The sequence below is a fragment of the Stegostoma tigrinum genome, chromosome 4 (assembly GCF_030684315.1).
Source record: "Stegostoma tigrinum isolate sSteTig4 chromosome 4, sSteTig4.hap1, whole genome shotgun sequence".
In the NCBI taxonomy this organism is placed as follows: Eukaryota; Metazoa; Chordata; class Chondrichthyes; order Orectolobiformes; family Stegostomatidae; genus Stegostoma; species Stegostoma tigrinum.
Genome location: NC_081357.1, coordinates 73,323,101 through 73,337,428, shown reverse-complemented (window position 1 = coordinate 73,337,428; position 14,328 = coordinate 73,323,101). Strand labels below are relative to the sequence as shown.

At 39.6% G+C, this 14,328-nt stretch overlaps 1 long non-coding RNA gene across 1 annotated transcript in view; it reads left to right on the top strand.

Moving 5' to 3' along the window:
• Nucleotides 1-13,673, top strand: part of LOC132209569 (uncharacterized) — a 195,454-nt gene extending 181,781 nt beyond the window's left edge. Inside the window, exon 4 of the long non-coding RNA XR_009445720.1 lies at nucleotides 13,564-13,673. This is a non-coding gene — a long non-coding RNA (uncharacterized LOC132209569). The remainder of the gene's footprint in view (nucleotides 1-13,563) is intronic.
• Nucleotides 13,674-14,328: the final 655 nt, after the last annotated feature.

The following is a 14,328-nucleotide window of genomic DNA, read 5'->3' as shown; positions in this document are numbered from 1 at the left end:
GAGTTTATTTTTGTAGCTTTTTGGGGTGTAGTTGGAGGCGAGGGCCTTGGCAATATAGTGGAGGTCATATTGGAAGGGACACCTTACTTTAAATAAATTGAGTTAAAGTCTTATATTCTGTAGTAAAACAGAGAACTATGGATCCTGGAGATCTGAAACAAACAAAAACAGAAACTTCTGGATAAAAGGTCTAACAGAATCTACGGATACAGAAATAGAATTAACATTTCAAGTCCAGCGACCCTTGTCCAGAACTAGAAGAAGCAAGGAGAGGGGGTGTCTATGCTGATAATGGAAAGTTGAGGGAGATGGGGAGAAAGGTGAGTGAATAAATGGAGGTGGAGCCCAGAGAGACAGAAAACAGGGTAGGCAAATAAAAAGAGTGTTAATGGCAAGCTGGGAAGAAGAAAAGCTAGATAATTGATAATGCGGTCCGTGAGTAGTTGAAAATGAGTTTGCATGTGCATATTCCAAGATTAGGAACATTGGCACTGCAGGTGATTCTTTGGTAGCCAACTGAATGAATCACCCACCATTTCCAATCCCTGCAGATAATCTTTTCCATGTCAGGACTGAATTATATTGCCAGGCACATCAACAACACCAACTCACATTCTTAAAGCTCTTGTAATAGAATAATACATTCAAAGACTTTTCATAGGAGTGTTTCAAAGCAAAAATAGATACTAAATAATGTTAGGTTAATTTAGAAAGAATCAATGTAAGGTTATGTTAACTGTACGTTCTATATATTCCAGCAAAATTTGTAAAAAATGGGTAGAAACTCACGCAAAACATTTTTTGAAAAGCAGCAGTTCTCCCGATGATGGGTGTTACCAATGATTGATAATGAGCTAATGAAACATCTAACTTGGACAAGAGTTCTTGCAACATGAAACAAGCCCATAAAAATGACTCCACAAGTTCCAATTAATGATTTCTTTCCAGCTTCCGCTAAAAGCAACATTGCTGCTTTTACACAAAACTCTTGCCCACAAAATTATGCAATATCCAATTCAGAAAAGGTTTTGATTCTTAGGTTCAGTGTCTACCATTGTTATTGTTAGCAGATCTTAGATAAAGTAAGTCGAAGGGATGTATGTCATTGGAGCAGAATCAGGACATTCAGTGCATTTACCTGCTATCTGTCGCTGACCTATATTAATTTCACGAGGAAGTGTGGTGGTGGACATGACAAAAACCCGGCACAACCTTGGGCTTACTGAGGCCCTAAAGAATCCCCACCCCTGACTTATCTTGATGTTGGACCTCAGCAATGATCTCCACTGGGGACCACCTCTAATCCTCACAGTGCCCACTGCCCATGCCTGGTACCTCTGGCACCACAGAGTAACTGATCAGCCAGCTGATTGGCTGGTTATTCTGAACAATAAAGCTTGAATCCATAAATGCATGACTCAGAAGTGAGAATATTACACGATTTCAACTGGGACACCTCAGCTAACATTTCCAATGATGGAGGTTACTCCTATTTCTGCACTGTATTGGCTAGATTGTGTTCTGAAGATTGAGAATGTGATTCATGCTGAATCATCATTGCTGAGTATAGAGTGCTAGTAACTGAACTAAGCTGACAGAAGGCAGCTCAGCTTTTTATGAGCAATTCGTTAACATTCTTACTAAGCTTCAGAGCTGTTTTCTTATAAAAAGGCTTCTATATATCCTTCATTGATTGACTTAAGTATACTGAGGGAAATTACAGGATGCCTGGCATGTATAAAATCTGTATAAAATGCAAATGGTATGATTCAATGCAATAGAAAAGCTAATTTACATGCAAAATGATGAATGTTGTATAGGTCTAAGCAAAGTGCTACCATGAAATGTACTTCTAGGTGTTACTGTGCATAAAATTTAGTTGATGAGAAAAAGTATTTTTCAATGAGAAATCTCCAAACAATGTGTGTAGTCTGAAACCCATTTATCTGATAGATTTCTAGCGCAAGTAGTGCAGTGAGGGGAGGCGGTGGCTACCTTATTAATCCAGAGGCATAGGTGATATTTTGACATTCCCAATTCAAATCCCACCATGGCAAATGATCAAAGTTGAATTCAACAAAAAAAATCTGGGATTAAGATTCTAATGATGAACATGAAACTGTTGCTTGTTGTTAAAAAGAACACATTTGGTTCACTAATGTTCTTTAAGGGAAGATATCTGCCATCCTTGCTCGATTTTGCCTAAAAGTGACTCCAGACCCACAGCAATGTCTCTCAGTTGCCTTCTTGGCAATTAGGGATGTGCAATGAAAACTGGCTTGGCCAGTGACATTCATATCCTGTGAATGAATTTTAAGAAAAGGCTGAAAACCAATCTGTTCTGCTACTATGGCTCCAGTTCAGTACATTGTTGCTCATTATATAAATTTCCATGAATTATGCCCAGGGGCCTTGTGCTAAGACATATTTGTAATGGTAGCATCTTTAATTAGAATTTTAGTGACTTTTAAAATTGTCTAAATAATCGTTGGGTCCAAGTGCTTATTTCTAAATTAACAAATTATACATCAGATTTTGATCTGCACACTTTGAGCTGATTTGAAAATGATGTTTCATCCAGTGCATTAGGATCGATGCCAGATACATTTTTAAGATAGATTGAAATATTTGAATAAAAAGAAGTGTGGGATAAATTTCCAAGGCTGTTTCCATTGTAACTGTGGAAGATGGTCTGCAGCAATCTTGGAAAAAATATTATAGATTTCTGTTGAGTTGTCTTTTGTTTATCCCTGAAAGCTTTAAAAAAACTGCGTACAGTTTGGGGCACCACATTATAAGGAAAATATAAATGCATTGGAGAGAGTGCAGAAGTGATTGACTAGGAGAGTTCCAGTTATGAGAAACTTTAGTCATGAGGATTGACTGAAGAAGTTGGGATTTTTCTCCTTGGACAGAAGAAGGCTGAAAAGAGATCTGATTGAGGTTTTCAAAACCATCAGTGAACAAAGAACAAAGAACAGCAGAGGAACAGGTCCTTCGGCCCTCCAAGCCTACGCCGACACATTTTGCCCTTCCACACTGAAACTGACTTCAACTACAGGATCCATATTCCTCTATTCCCTTCCTATTCATGTATTCACCCAGGTGCTTCTTGAATGCTGCTATTGTGTCTGCTTCCATCACCTCCTCTGACAATGCGTTCCAGTGAGCAGGGCAGAATAGATAAGGTGAGACTGTTTTTTCTCATAAAAGATAAAAGAACAACAGGATGTAGTTTTAAACTGATCTGCAAACAAAGCAAGGGTGATGTGAGAAAAAATACTTTTTTCACTCAGTGAGTTCTTAGCTTATGGAACACACTGCCTTGAAATAGGGTGGAGGCAGGTTCAACCGAGGCTTTTGAGAGGGCATTGGATTTTTTTGATAGTAATGGTGTGCAAGTGTCTATTGGAAAGGGCAGGAGATTGGTATGAGATAATAAAGCTTCTGCACTTATTAAATTTGCAATTTTGTGAACGTTGGAGAAAGAACAATGTCTTTTATCATGCAGTTTGATGCCAGGCTGTGCTTTTGTGTTTAAGATAGACTCATCAAAGATGTGACAAAATCAAGAACTGTCTCTGAGCTTAGAGTTCAAAGTAACACTATGGACTGAATGTTGCCATATTTTGATAAAGTGTCATTTTTAAGGAGGTTCATGGATGCTTTCCTTACATAGTCCATGGTAATTTCTCTCACACAGTCCTCCACTGGGCATCTCATTAAATGTGCATCTGGGCCCCATACTGCCCTTCTATTGGACCATGTGATTGCTGTGGTGGAAGTTGTTGCCACTTCTGAGACCTTCTGGCGTTCACATCGCAATGACTATATTTAAAGCCATACACACTTTTAAAAGCTAGAAACAGCTCTGATGTCTGTTGCTTGCCCACAGTTCCACAGGGGTTCACCAAAAAAGGGAAGTTGATACCGTGGCTTCTGGCTAAAGACCTGTAGTTCCTGGTAGACTGAAAGGCAGAGTGGAAGGCCAATTTCTTTCCTTTGGACTACAAAAGAAGGTCTTAGCACCAAACACTGTCATCATGGAATGGCACCCACCTGGCTTACTGCCATGTTGATGGTGAAGAGAAATGCTCAGAAATGCTGTTAGAAGGTCAATGACCTTCTGCGTGTTGCAAGGGAGAGTGCCATCACCTTCTCTCTGCTAGCTCACATTCAGTATACTGCTGTCATTGCACACATGTCCGACCACTCTACCACTCTCACTATTACATGCAGCATGTTCTCTCAATGGCTGTCATCCTCTCTCACTACTAAGCCTCTCAAACTACTAAGCCTCACAGTTTCCTGTTCACTTACTGGGGACATCCCAGCATTTCCTGCTCTTGCACTATGACTAACAGCTCTTTTAGCCACTTCCATCTCAATTAATTCTTCCTTTTGTCTCATTAGAGGACAAAATGTTGTATAATAGGCACAAGAGGGCAGAGACAGGTGGCATAGTGACTGCAGTGTGTATCCTCAACTCCTGTGAAAGCTGAATTTGTTGGAAAGAATTCAGATCATTTATGTGCAGATGATGAAATAACCAAGATAACCAAGTGATTTTGCTGTGCAGTTCTGTGCTGCTGCCCCATTGTTACCATTGTGAACTTGCCTGTAAGATGCCTGAATCCCTGATGCACAACTATTTCCTCCTGTTTGCAGACACCAGCAACACCCGCACATTCTATGTCCCAAAAAATCCAGCCCCTCCTCCACCTCTGAAGAAAAGTCAAATATTCCACAGAGGATGCCCAGGCCAGACTTTCTCTGCACCCTCCCCATCTCAGAGACTTTCACCTTGATATGTTTTGTATTTTGAATAGACTCAGTAGCACAATCCTCTAGGATCTGTGGCCAGCAAAATGGTACAAATCTTTGCTGCACATTTAGGTTTGTTAATCCAAGCTTCAGATTTATTTCAACTGAGACGAATGGGTTTTTTATGGCATCTATCATCTGGAACTCCAAATGTTCATTCTTCACATTGCATTGGTATCTCAGCTAAATGTTTCCTCTCAGCATGTGTATAACTCTATAATATTGCTTCAAATGTGCTTTTGCAGAATTCATTTTGGGCCACTGTCCTGAGCTACTCTGCACAAGTCTGTGAAACTCATGATGCTGTGTGTAACAATAGCATCTATCTGCTTTTTCATGTCCATTTAATGTTTGTTATCAGCAAATCAACATTAAAACAAATGATTCATCATCTTTAGATCTGATTACACCAACCTAGTGTATGGTATCAAGTGATTTGTCAGAATAATTGGCAGGTATCGTGCTAGAAACCATTTTTACAGCCATGCCTCGCTTCTTTCCATCTATGAATATTCCTGCATATTTTATAACTTAATTTTCTCTTAACAAATTCTGTAATTATTTTTGTAGTATTGTCACTGACAGTGGAAATAATCAAATTAATTTCTTTAATTTCCACAGCAGCAGGGAATGGAAAATGCACAACTATTTTGACTCACCCAACAAATGATAGCTGCAGTTTGTGTTTGTTTGTTATTTTCCTTACTGATTATTTAAGTGTCTGGCTCTGAAAATCCATACATTCTCAACTAAACATTTCCTGTCATCTTCCCCGCAGTACTTTGTTTTGTCTATATCTCTGAAAATCCACATATTTTCAACTGTACCACTTTGATACCATATGCAGAAATTTCTTATCCCTTGAATAGTGCAAACAATCGCAAGAAATATGGAAACTATATTGAAAAATATCAGGGTCTCAATGCGGGGAAAAAAGTTCAGATTTTCTCTTTCAATGGCGAGTTCTGTATCTCATTAATAAGTCCTGACTACCTTATTTCCATGCAATTCCATCTAATTACCAGCTATCATCATCTTGCCTATAGAGTCATGGAGTCATAGAGCATGGAGACAGACTCTTCGGTCCCAATTGGCCTTGGAAACCAAGTATCCGAAACTAAAGTAATCCCATTTGCTTGCATTTGGCCCATATCACTCTAAATCTTTCCTATTCTTGCATCTGTCCAAATGTCTTTTAAATGTTGTAATTGTACCCACCTCTACCACTTTCTCTTGTAGCTCATTCCATATATGTACTCTGTTATGAAAATGCTGCTCCTCAGGTTCCTTTTATTTTTTTTTTCCCTCTTTCCTAAACCTATGCTCTTCAGTTTTGGACTCCCCTACCCTTAGAAAAGGACCTTGGACATTCTCCTTATCTACGCCCATCATGATTTTTATAGACTACAGCAAGATCACCCTGCAGCCTCTGACACACCAGGAAAAAAAAAGCCCAGCCTATCCAAGATCTCCTTATAATTCATTCCTTCCAGTCCAGGTAATACCCTTGTAACTCTCTCCTGCGTCCTGTCCAATTTAACAACATCCTTCCTATTCTTCTAGGAAGAAAACAACCTTTCTATTCTTCTGTCCACTTCATGGAAAGTAGATGATGACAATTCCGGACTTGAAAATCAGAGAAGTTAGCTTGTGGCTGCAGCTTACAGCTTGTTTCTCCAGGCATCCAATTAAGGTCCTTGCACCAAAATGTTCTTGGACACTCCACAGACCGCATCCTCCTCTAATCTTCATGGACATTGTTGACATTGGCCATGCAGCAATGGTAGTAGGCGCGGGACCTCCAGCCTGCCAGGACATCAGCCATTAAACTGAGACTAAATGTATTTCTCCAAAACGGCAGCTTGCTATATGTCACAGATGAATTTCCTTTTTATTATGTTAAGATAAATATGTCATTTCACTTCTTTACTCTCCCCACAGATGGTCTCTGACCTGAGTATTTCCAACATTTCTTGTTAATGTTGACAATTTATTACCACCATTTATACACTAGAGTCAAAATTGCTCCCTTTTCCCATTTGATAACAACTGATGAGCTTTTAATCTTAAATTCCTTCTATTGCTCTCAAAACACTCATGCCTCTCAGAACATCAATTACCACAGACCTGCTCTGTGCAATTGGCCTTGTTAAGAATATTTGCCTGAATCAGCCTTTATGCTAAATCACCAAAAACAGCTTTTCGAAAGGTGACCCTAACTTTATTGATTTGACAGCAAACTTGGACATTACAACCTTCAAAACTTCAATCTAGGAGTTTCTGAAGCTATCCTTACTCCCCTTCTAGAGATTTAAAGTGTTTACAGAGATTACAATTCAGTCATCTGTTTCATGCAGAGGGTTGATATAATGTGATCAGAGAGTACAGATCTTACTCCAGCCATCACTCTATTGGTCTCACTCCGGCTACCACACTGACCATTTTGTTCCCATGGTGTACATAAGGATATAGTTACAGTCTCATATATCTTTTCACTATATTACCCCTTTTGTCAAACTTATTGAACTATCATCTAGAACACAGTTAGGCTTTCATGCTCTGCTTTGAAGGTTTAATAAATCAGCTTGAAAGTGACAGCTAGGTTTCTTGATTTGACCCTCTGAAACCATTGGGTTTCAATCTTATCCCTGTGTTAGGATTATTCATTATGTAGCACAGTATACAAGCCCACTACCAAGAAGTTTTAAATCATCAGGTCTCAAGATTGTAATGGCGCTGCCACTGGACAGTCACTCAATGTTAGGAGAGGTTATGCACGATTAAAGAGCAGAACCACTCCAAAGGTGGGCAGGTTAACAGCCTGAATAACCTTGGAAGAGGCTGAATAATTAAACTGGAACAGGATAGAAGGGGAAATGAATCTGTACAAAGAGTTGCATCAAGTTTTTTGTTAATTTTTCTATTGCATACTATCATCTTACACTACACAGCCCTTTGCTCAATGAATTAAACAAGAGGAGAAACCCATAGAGATCATTTTACTCTCTCTACTGGATAGAAACAGGGCTCTAATACTAAAGATCATAAAAGAGAAAAGTACAACCATTTTCCTACTTCTGATTTTGCTACTACCATCCAGAAAGGGCATGCTGTAGGATAGCCAGTTGCTAGTGGGGTCTCTTTAGAATGCAAATTAAGGCCCTGTGATATACAAAGGAGCCTGGTTACTTTGAGAGATGACTGCACACACTACCCGGATAAAGGTAGTGGCATAGCTGAAGGGAATAAAAAATGGTAAATTTGTAATAAATCCATGAGGACAGGGAGTGCTCTTCTGTACTCCACAAATATAATTTGGCATTGTCACAGAGTAGGTTTCCCTCTCGTGCTCACCTACGTTATGATGGCCAGACATAGCAAGCTACAGTAGAGCACCCGTTCAATGATATCAACTAACCACATTGTAATGAGGTTGTAATGTTACTGAATGGGTCTCCAATTTGTCCGTATGGAGTGGCTGTCTGGCATGATCTGTGAATTGGTTATCTAATATTCGAAATGTATGGATGTGAGTTTGCTCGCTGAGCTGGAAGGTTAGTTTTCAGACGTTTCATCACCATTCTAGGTAACATCATCAGTGAGCCTCCGACGAAGCGCTGGTGTTATGTCCCGCTTTCTATATGTTTCACCTAAACATATAAATAGAAAGCGGGACATAACATCAGCGCTTCATCGGAGGCTCACTGATGATGTTACCTAGAATGGTGACGAAACGTCTGAAAACTAACCTTCCAGCTCAGCGTGTAAACTCACTTCCAGAACCTCAACCTGAGCTACAAATCTTCTCAAAACTCGCTATTCGAAATGTATCACATGAAGTCCTTTTAAATAATGATATGGCTCCATGATAAATACAAGATCAGGGACTGCTTTGACATGATTGGGCAGTAGATCATAATAGGTCACAATGAAGTTAATTAAATATACAATAGTTTACAGAACAATCTGTAGGTTGTGATTTTCTACATGTTCAGCCGTTTGTGGTATTGTCTGCTGAATACTAATTTTCTGCTGGTGTTATGTTAACATCAGGACAGTACCACCTGTTGTGAAATTCTATATCTGAATAATTGTTTGATACACTTGTAATATATATTTAGCATAAACCTGACACACCAATACCAAGACTAAACTAAAAGATGCTTGAAATCGGAAATAAAGCAGGATGCTGGGGAAGATCAACAGGTCTGGCATCATCTGTGGACAAAGAAACAGAGTTAACATTTTGAGTTCAGCATGACTCTTCTCCAGTGTGTTATCTTTAATATAGCAAGATTGCATTGCGGTTTTTTGTTATTATAATTCTTAATTATCCTATGTTATGCAAAAGAAATTTATTCCTATGCTTTAAAAGAAACGTGCTGATAATGTGAGGTACATGAATTTGTTTCCATTCAAGATTCTCCTTTGTGGCAACAGTCCCATTGGTGTCTCAGCACCAGTTCACATACTGGCCAGGTCAACATCTGGGACACTCAAACTAGGTTTTACACTGAGCTCAAGAAGTGCCATTCATGGGAATATTGGCGTATTCACGAAGTCTGTAGGCATATTGCCGAGGCCTTGCCCTGACTTCCGAGTCGGGACTCACAGTGGAGAGTTTGATTCGTAATCCTGTCTGCGGCACTGGGAAGATGCCTGGTAGTTATAATTTTCCTTGAGAGTTCACATCTTGCTTAGAGTTCACTCCATTCTTCCAATGAGCAGTCAGTGTGGGCTGTTCCACTTTGAAACTGAACAGGCACTTTGATGAAAGAGATAACAAAGTGTGGAGCTGGATGAGCACAGCAGGCCAAGCAGCATCTTAGGAGCACAAAAGCTGACGTTTCGGGCCTACACCCTTCATCAGAAAAAAAGGGTCTTTTTTTCTGATGAAGGGTCTAGGCCCGAAATGTCAGCCTTTGTGCTCCTAAGATGCTGCTTGGCCTGCTGTGTTCATCCAGCTCCACACTTCGTTATCTCGGATTCTCCAGCATCTGCAGTTCCCATTATCTCAGGCACTTTGATGAAAACTGATCTTTAGAAAATTGACTAAATGGTTCACAGAAAGTAATAAAAACAAAGATTGTTGAATAAACTCAGTCGGTCTAGCAACACCTGTCGAGAGAAAATAGAGTTAGCGTTTTGAGCCTAGTGACCCTTCTTCAGATATTACCAATACCTCATCTTCCACTTTGGCACTTTACAGACCTCAAGACTCAACAGTGAGTTTAACAATTTCAGAATATGAACATCCTTCTCTATGTTCATCATCTACGCTGACAATCCCAGGTTATCTTACAAGGTGGGTTGCTTCAGCACAACCAACTCATTTTCAACTACTCACAGACCCCATTATCAACTATAAAGCTTTTCTTCTTCCAGATTACCATTAACAATCTCTATATTTGCCTACCCTGTCTTCTCTCTCCCTCTCCATCTATTTGCTCTCTTCACCCCTGACTTCCCCAAACATCCCTTATCCTTGCTTCTTCTAGTCCTGGAGAAGGGTCACCAGACTTGAAATATTAACTATGTTGCTTTCTCCATAGATCCTGGTAGATCTTTTCTCCAGAAATTTCTGTTTTTGTTTGTTTCAGATTTCCAGGATCCATGGTTCTCTGTTTTATTTCAAAAAAATAACATTTTGTTTATTTAAATTTTGTTTTTGCATGGAAGATACAAGTTATCCAGCAATTCAAATCAACAATAAAAGTACACCTTTGTGTTTGTAAAATTTTGTTTTAGTCAATAAGCTGAATTATGTAACTTTTATCTGAAATAATTGGACTGTTTCTGTCAGTAAACAGAAACATGAAGGACAATGCTGAAATGCTCATCTTTGTCTTGTGAAAATATCAACATGTCAGTTCATGGAAAATCTGGATAGATCCTTTTAAAATAACGATGTAATCCAAACTGTCCAGTGAAATAAAGCTTGATCTAATTAAACACTATGTCCTTTTTAGCTTAGTTCTTGTGCATTTTAATAGATCAATTGCAATATTAATGATTTATGTAGCGAGAAGCTATAATTTATTTGGCAATATATCAAGCTTTTTTTGAAGCACTAAGTTGTGCTTTATCCTACATGACTTCTTTACCTCTCACGCACATTGCTATAAAGTTGTAATAAGCATTTTAATCAGTCTTTGACCTTTACATCTACTTTGACTCTCTATTTAATTTGAAATGGTCACTGACTGGGAATAGTTTATTTAAACTTCGCTCTCAAAGAAGGTTAAAACATCAAAGTATGCTTGTTCTGAATAGTTCAAATCTGTGGGCAATGGGGCATGGTTGGCAAATAAAGAAGTTAGCTTCTTTTCACCAATGCTCCTAAAAATGAAAAACTTGTTTTATTTTAGGTACAGTACTTGAATAAATCGGGGTACAAAAATGAAATGGTTAGATTACTTTGTGGCAATACAGAGAAATGTCAGCAAACTATCTCAGATTCTGGAAATCTGGAACAAGCATGCAGAATGCTGGAGAAACTCTGCAAGCCTGGCAGCATCTGTGGAAACAAAAACAGAGTCAACTATCTCAGTCTAGTATGATTCTCCTTCAGAACAGTTCTTGCTGGAGTCACACCTTACATCAAGGAAGATGATTGTTGGGGGTCAACCATTTCTGTTTGAAGACATTATGTCAAGACTTTGTCAGTGCAATGTCCTAGGCTCAATCATCTTCATCTGCTTCATTAATTATTTTCTCTACAATGTGATGTCAGGACTGGGGATATTCGGTGATGTTTGCATGATGATCAGCTCCATTTCCAACTTGTCAAATAATGAAGCAGTTCTGACCACCAGCAGCAAAATCTGGACAATACTCAGGATTGAGTTGATACATGGAGACAAGTAACATTTATACTATTCACGTGTAAGTCAGTGACCATCTGTCGCAAGACAGAATCCAACCATCTCTCCTTTAACATTCGATAGCATTAGAATCATTGCAATGCAGAAGAGGCCCTTCAGCTACCAAAAATGTACTAAATCTGCACTAATCCCATTTTCCAGCACTTGGCCTATAACCTTGAATGTAATGACTTTTCAAGTCCTCAGTATTTTTAAAGATTGTTGGGCTGCCTGTATCTACTATCCTCCTAAGCAGTATATTCCAGACTCCCATCACCCACTGGTTGAATAGGATTTTCTTCAACTCCCCCATAAGCCTTTTACCTTAAAAATGTGTCCCTTGTGACTGAGCCCTCAACTAAGGGCAACAGCTGCTTTCTCGCCATCCTGTCCATGGCCCTCAAAATCTTGTATGTTTCTAAGGCAGTGTTGGTACAATCTTAAATATCTTTAAGGCAGAGATAGGCATATACTTGTTATGTAAGGGGTAGAAAGGTAAACAGGAGTAAGTAAAAATGTGGATTTATGTCAAACTTCAAGGCAGAGTGTAAATTCAAGTATCATTCCCCATGAATGTCTGTTGACACTTTATTTAAGGACAGTGCATTTAAGGGGAAGCTGCAGTTGCACCACTCATTATGATGTTTCTAGGGACAACACTGGTATAGCCACTCAAATGCCTTTAATTATTTTTTATTTTGCTCCAAATAAAAGATAATGAACATTGCATGAGAAGTGCAGCTAGGGGAGAGATATCAACTCTCAAAATATTGAGGTTAAATTGAATGAGGCTGTAAACAAACAAAGGGATTACAATACTTGATTAACCCTTGTCTATTCACTGTAATGCAGGCAACAATTTAACTTTTGCTGCCTGTTGTTTCAAGTGTTTCCTGCATCCCAGCCTACGTTACCCACAATGTTCATTGGCTGCATATGTCATTAAAGGGCTCAATGAACTGGATGGCTAATGCTACAAAAGAAAACATGTGTTTCTTAAAGGAAAGGTGCATTATGGCTGCAAGAAGTTGTGAAAATCTTATGCGAACTTAGTCTGTTTTATAATACTTTTTTGAAAAATGCTGAACATATCAGAAAACGTGCAAAGCTTGAGACAATGTGCTGGTGGTTCTGTTACAAGAATTGGAAACAAGAAGAGACCTTTTGCATTCAAGGAGGAATAGAAGATTCTTTAGGTCTATGGTCAGGATGCAGCAGCAGAGTTCTGAACTCTTTTTTAGATTCCCTACAGTGTGGAAACAGGCCCTTCGGCCCAAAAAGTCCACACAGCCCTTCGAAGCATCCCACGCAGACCCACTCCCCTACAACCCACACACCCCTGAACACTATGGGCAATTTAGCATGGCCAATCCACCTAGCCTGCACATCTTTGGACTGTGGGAAAAAACAGGAGCACCCAGAGGAAACCCACGCAGACGCGGGGAGAATGTGCAAACTCCACACAGACAGTCGCCTGAGGCTGGAATTGAACCTGGGTCCCTGGTACTGTGAGGCTACAGTGTTAACCACAGAGCCAGGGCTGTAGTTCTAAGAACATGGTATATTGCAGGAAGAGATGCAATTATTTGTTATGAGTTGTCAAGGTGAATAAGGTGATTTTCAAATGGTATATCCTACTAATAGATGAACTGACCTCATTCACTGCTCAGTCATCACTGCGGTCTGATCTTCCACCCATCTTCAAGTGCTACTTAACCCTTAATTTCTAATCTTTCCTTCATGAAGACACATATCGCAATGTAATATTGTCTTGTTCCCACAACTTGCAGAATACCTACTGGCAGCTATTGACCCATGACAGTCAATCACCGAATGATGCAGGTCACACACTAAGATTCCTTCCTTTCTGTTGTAGGAGAAAGCAGTGGAGGACAGCGGTATGCTACAAATAAAGGAAGGAGGGCAAGCATGCCCAAATGGCTATCAAGGAAAGGAATAGTGATGAAGCTGTGATCAATGGCAAGGTTGAAGGTTCCATAATGAAGGTATGTGCTCGGCTCATACACCTTCGTTGCTCCCACTTCTGTCTCAAACCACACTGTCCTGTGACTTAAAATCAACAATATTGGAAGAATGCACTTGTTATTTTCTCCTCTCCACTCAGTAGAACTCAATTCTTGTCCTTTTTTCACTTCAGGTATCCAAGAACTGAAACAAACTCAGTCAGTGTAAGAAGAGGAGGGTGTGGGGTGGGTGCAGGTGTTAGAGAGAGAGAGAGAGAGAGATAGAGAGACAGAGGGGGGATTACCGGACAGCAATATACTTGCATCCATCAACACAAGCCCTAACATTGTGTGCATTTTTGTGGTTAGGATAGGGTAATGAGCTAGACATAGTGAGCCACTAGAAACACATACACATGAGCCAGGATGGTAGGTGAAAGGATACCCTATTGTCAATTCAGTAAAGAGCATGGTCATACACTAATTCTGCAACAGAAAATTCAGATGTCAAATTTGATAGGTCAGACTACAGAGGGAGGCTAGAAACAAATTACTGCAGCTGCTAGAATCTATACTGAAAATAATAAATTCTGGAGATCACAGCAGGTCAGACAGCATCCATGGAGAGAGAGTGGAGGCTGATGGCCATACACAATCAAAGGCTTCATCCACTGGAA